A 5,931-nucleotide genomic window follows, 5' to 3' on the forward strand; every position below is an offset into this window, starting at 1 on the left:
ATGCATAAAAATATTTAAAATAAACTGAATTAATAAATTAAAAAAAAACAAAACAGCTGCCTCTCGTCTTTTCTAATTAATGAATAAAGTCCTGGACTTTATTGTGTAGCGCTTGCACATTCAGCCCTTCATCTGTAAGGTGAGTCTGTCTGTGAATTCGATACTCATACCTGCCACTTTATTAGGTACACCTGCTCAACTGCTTGCTAGCCAATTACACTTTGGGGCCCTTAGTACCAATTGAGCATCGTTTAAACCCCACAATCCATCTGAGTATTAATATCCATGTACCCATCTTCTAATGGCTGATTCCAGCAGGGTAACACACCATGTCTCAAAGCTTAAATCATCTCTTTCTTCAACATGAGAATTCATTGTGCTCATAAGGCCTCCACAGTTACCAGAGCCAATCCAATAGAGCACTTTTGGGATGCGGTGGAATTGGAGATTTGCATCATTAATGTGCAGCCAACAAATCTGCAGCAACTGTGTGACGCTATCATGTACCTGAATCTCAGAGGAATGTTTCTAGCACCTTGTTGAATCTATGGCAATCTGTGCTAATTAATCTAATTCTGAAGACAACAGAGGGTCCAACTCAATACCAGTGAGGTGTAAAGTGGGTGAGAGTGCTGTATCAGTGGCAGGATATGTAGTGACAGGGTTTTGAAGCTGCACAGAAGGAGCTTTTTTTTCAGGAAACAAGACATTTAGTTTGAAATACTTGACATTAAGGAGAAGAGAAATAAGCACACATTCTACAACAAGCATGTGATCCTGAAGTTACTCTTTCACAGAGTTTTCTTATACATCCTCCTATGTCTATTCTCCAAATAAGAGAACACAGTCTGTTTCTGTACTATTAACAAACAGCCAAGATGATCTTGAACAGAAGACAGCTGATCATGCTCCAAAAGGCTTTTACGGCTCACCTGAAGAGTTTGAACTCACTCAAAAAGTGGGATAAAAAAATCTGTAAGAGATTCCTGCTTAACAGGTATGATTTAGAGGCAGGAGGTAAAATGAAAGATCACAATAAAGAACAAAGCATAGTAGGTCAGCAGAATAAATCAGTAGAAATGGGACCTATTTGCATATAGGCAAATTGAAACTATGTTTAATTCACTGGAAGTGTTTTACTTCAGTGATGTCAGTTTGTTGACATAAACAGCTTAAAATACCCTCAATTTCATTTTCCTTTTGAATCCTGAAATAGGAATACATATTGGAGACACTCAAATAGACAGAGGTGCCACCCAAAGACAATGGTAAAAATTCAAATATCAACACCAAGAATATCACAACCATTAAAAAGTCTAAGTCTATGTCAGGGGAGTTAGCCAGCTGTTGAAGAAATGTCAGATCTGCTCACTCACTTTACTGTGGTCCAGACAATTCAGCAAAAATAACTCAGAAATACAGTATAAAAACATTACATGTAAGTTAGGGTTAATAAATAAATGAATGATCTTTACTTGGTTTACTGATTTACCCTTCACCTCTATTAACTGTGAGAATCTTTATATAACTTTGAGAAGTGCTTCATAAACAAATATTAATTACTTGTAGTAACTAGAGAGCTGACATAAATGTCAAATGGTAGATGTCACTCACAACATACTGCAACCCGCTCTACACATCCAAGTGTTCATGGATTTATTTAACAGCTGAATTTCATGGAAATAATTGTGAAAATGAACTGCTGTTGTTCCAGAGCAAAACCAGGACTGGGAGGTACTGAGGTAAGTTCAGTGTGGTTGTCTGCTGGATCTAGGTTTTCTGTCTTCACCTAATGCAGTGATACACATTTGGTGAAGTAAGTAAAGAGCTGCCTCTCTAAAGCAAAAGTACAAAATTTGTCTTTGAAGCTCTACTCCTTTTCTGACTTTCCCCTCTTTTCTTTCCTTTTTCAAAGGTCACGAGTGAGTCTGAATGTGCCTGTCAGCTCTCACAAACCTACACACACACACACACACACACACACACACACACACACACACACACACACACACACACACACACACACACACACACACACACACACACACAGCAAAAGTTCAAGGTAATGGAGGCACAACATACAGCCCTTTCCCCTCAAGTCACATTACAGTGTGACTGTGGCTTTAAGTCGGCCCACACTGTAGCTCCCAACAAACTCCACTGCTCACACTTAATCCCTACTTGTGTATACCCATTGAGCATGTATACATTTGTGTTTGTGCAAGAGTGTTGTCAAGAGGAGAAGGGGAAGATTACACATGTCACCTGAGAAAGTGAGATCAAGAAACACACACACTGAGACAGAGAGGGTGGAGATGGTGACAGAGTGAGTGTTTATCTGAGTCCATATGAGCACTTGGCAGCAAGCGTCTCACTACATGAGGATTATGGCATGGATGGAGTCTGGCTATAAATATGAAGATGAGCAGCAGCCTTATCGCAGACACACATAGTATCCCATCAGTCTCAGTCTGTAGCCTGACAGGGTCACATCAGTGCCTGGCAGCAACAGAATGAAGAGATCATCCAGAGAACTACCAAATACTCTAGCTATATTTGGACAATATGCATGCAATTTTCCTAACAGCCTCTCCCCTGACTTATTGCACCTTTAAATAGGGAACGAATTAGGAGTCCTCCCAACACCTTTATTTATAATCTTATTCACTAGATGAAGATGTTTCTCGTTGATGTATTTGGATGCCACTTATAGAATAAGTTGAGAAAGACTCACAAATTGGCTGCTTCTAGAAAGCTGCAGCCACTTAAAACTGAATTTGTAATGGTGTGAGTTTGATGTTTTAAAGCTGTACTGTGGATCTTTCTTGAATGATTGGACTTCATGAAGGGACTTGGTGGCAGTCAGAGCAAAGTAGAGAGCAGCAAAGCTCTGGGTGGTAAATTCAGGGATAATACATTATTAAGCCAGCCACATGGATGAATATTTTACATGATTCTTCACTGTTGACGCAACGGTTAGCATCTAACTCATGGAAAAGAATACTCTAGGATGATGATTGCTTCTTTTTATTGTTACAGGTTTGGAGTTTTAGGATAAAACTCACTGGGAAAAAAAATCATTGTTTAGGCACATGTTTATTTTCCATCATTTATGCAAAAAAAAAAAAAAAATCTTTACATCTTTTCCCAGATGGGTTTCTCTTAATCTCTTCTTGTCATCTGTTTCTTTGTCTAGCTTTCCATGTTTGCTTTGCCCAGTACTTACAGAGACCCTGCCCGCTAAGTAGCAGGGACTGGATGAAGGGACATCTACAGAGGACCTCTTGAGCTTGCTTGGGAGAATTGGGGTGGGGCTGCAGGGTGACATAGGGGCATACTGCAGAAGGGTGGATGGTGAATTAGGGTAGTCTCTTGTGTAGTTGGGAGCAGAACGGTACATGCCTGTGGCCAGTCAACCATGGATAAGTAAAGGAGACTCTCCGCTAAATAATTCATTCCAATGGGAGACTTCTGAACCCGCGCGCGCGCGCGCACACACACACACACACACACACACACACACACACACACACACACACACACACACACACACACACACACACACACACACACAAGTGTGTTTTGCTACACACACACACACACACACACACACGGTCCTCTTGCACACACAAATGGCTGCTTCTCGAAGTAGAATGCTACAGCACCCTCACACCAAACACACACTCCACAAAGAACAGCTTCTAATTTTACTCTGATGAATATTTACAGACGGATGAAGAAACATTGTCTTGCAATAAAGAAAGAACATTTTGGTGAAACAATGGCAACAAAAAAAACCCTTCTAGATTGTTTTTGGCTTGTGAGCAAATATCACATAGAAACATACAATATGTCAATAAATTAATAAACTATTCTTAATACATATTAGAAATACAAAACATATTTAAAGCCCTGACAGTGTGTTTTACAACTGTAGTCAGACAGGTTCACCACTGAGTGCTGAGGCAGGTACAAATCCAATATCGAAAAATTTGGGATGCTGTATTAAATCTAAGGTTAACTTCTTTGTGTTCATTTTCCCCAGTGATTCTCATGCAGCTGAAGGGTGGCTACAAACCTAAACTTCCTTACCTGTCTCTGTTAAGCTAGTCCACTTTCCCTGAATACGTGCAGCCAAATATTCACCTTCCAAACTGCCCTACCTGCTCACCCTCCCTTGGACTGGATTTCCCCCAAGATCTGACCAGTGGCTTCCCACTTCTTTTTAAGATGTGTTGCTGCCATTAAATTCAAAATGACCCCTTTTTTTTCAAAGACTGAACACTGGAGCTGGTCCTTAAGTATGGCTGGTGATGGAGTGATGAGGAGAAGGTATGCAAACTGGAAAACAGGAATATCCCCTAGACAGAGCTTACGTAGGCTGAGTTCAACCTATTTGGAACAAAAATCACAGAAAATAAGACTGACCAGTGCAGGCTGTGACACACTGACTGCAAAGGAGTTTCATCTAAGTGTTAAAAACTATTCTTATATTTAAATGTTTGCTCAATTACTTTTGATCCTCTGTAAATGGGGGACAATGTGTACAAATGGCTGTAATTCCTAAACAGTTCATGCAAAAACTTTTTTGTTAAACTCACTGAATTAAAAATAAAAATGTGACTGAAGTGCAAATGATTTCAAATCCAATTTTTACTCTGGTACATAGAGTCAAAAATGACAAAAATTGTGTTTTTGTCTCAATAATCATGGACATAGCTGCATAAATACAACAGCATGTGAAGCCAAATTAAACTAACACAGACAGAAATATGCAAATGCAGTTAAATACATACGTATTGGCACATAAAGCAGTACAGGTGAGCAGGCATGGTTTCGCATCCACATTAAGTACATATAGGCACTCACAATTGCTACAACACGTAAAGACAGTCAGACATATCAGGGAAAATTCAGATTATAGATACACATGCAAATATGAAAAGCACAGCTGACTTACACCTGATGACAGCATCTTTTGTGAGCCAGAGTTCATTAACTCTTTGCCAGCTGGCTCTGAAAGGAGATGTTGTGCCACGCACAAACAAACAACGGAAATCCTGCTGATGTAAATAAACTGTGAATCTGTATAAAGATACGTGAAATGCCAGAGAGCACAGTACTGAGAGGTCCTGTTGTCAAGTGCATTTGCAGTTTATTCTGAAGATATTTTAATCTGAACAGATTTTGATTCATCCTAACAGTTTCACTTCAAACCAAAAATTCTGTTTAAATTCTTTAAAACTAATTTTTTTTTTTTTTGGTGACTGTTCTATTCAAACACTTAACATGTCATCTGTGTAGTGTTTTAAAATCTGAACATTGCATTTAACCTCTAAAAATATAAACATAACCAAAATTTTAATATCTCATTGTGTCTTTCAGTCTGTTTGCTTTTCCCCAACAACCTTCAGCAGATCATTTTTAAACACGCTGTATCTGCTGCCGACAATCTCCAGATGCGACAGTCATTGGTGGTTTATTTACAAACAATGTCATGGAGACATCATTGTGAGGTCATAGATGACAATAATAACAATAATTAATAATATCTGAACTGTGGCATCATCATAATTTCCCCATAATGATTATATTTAGCAACAAAGGTGACTGGCTCCATCTACTGAATGACTATGAGAAGAAGACCTCAAAAAATAAGACCACACCTCATCTAAATGACCACAAACCCGGCACTGTGGTAGCCACATATAAATTAATGAGTTAAGTTGTAGGGACTTGATTTTCACTCCAAGAAAGGAAAGATGTACACAGATTTTTATTTCCACACACACATGCACATACATACAAATACTGTACACCCTTCTGCTGCACTTGATCATAGCTCCCTTGTCAATATGTTATCTGAAGGAGACAGCACTGTAACACTGTCTGAAAGGCTAGAGTTTCAGACGGTCCGTGGCCTTTTCTTTT

Source organism: Archocentrus centrarchus, unplaced genomic scaffold (genome assembly GCF_007364275.1).
Source record: "Archocentrus centrarchus isolate MPI-CPG fArcCen1 unplaced genomic scaffold, fArcCen1 scaffold_83_ctg1, whole genome shotgun sequence".
Taxonomy (NCBI): domain Eukaryota; kingdom Metazoa; phylum Chordata; class Actinopteri; order Cichliformes; family Cichlidae; genus Archocentrus; species Archocentrus centrarchus.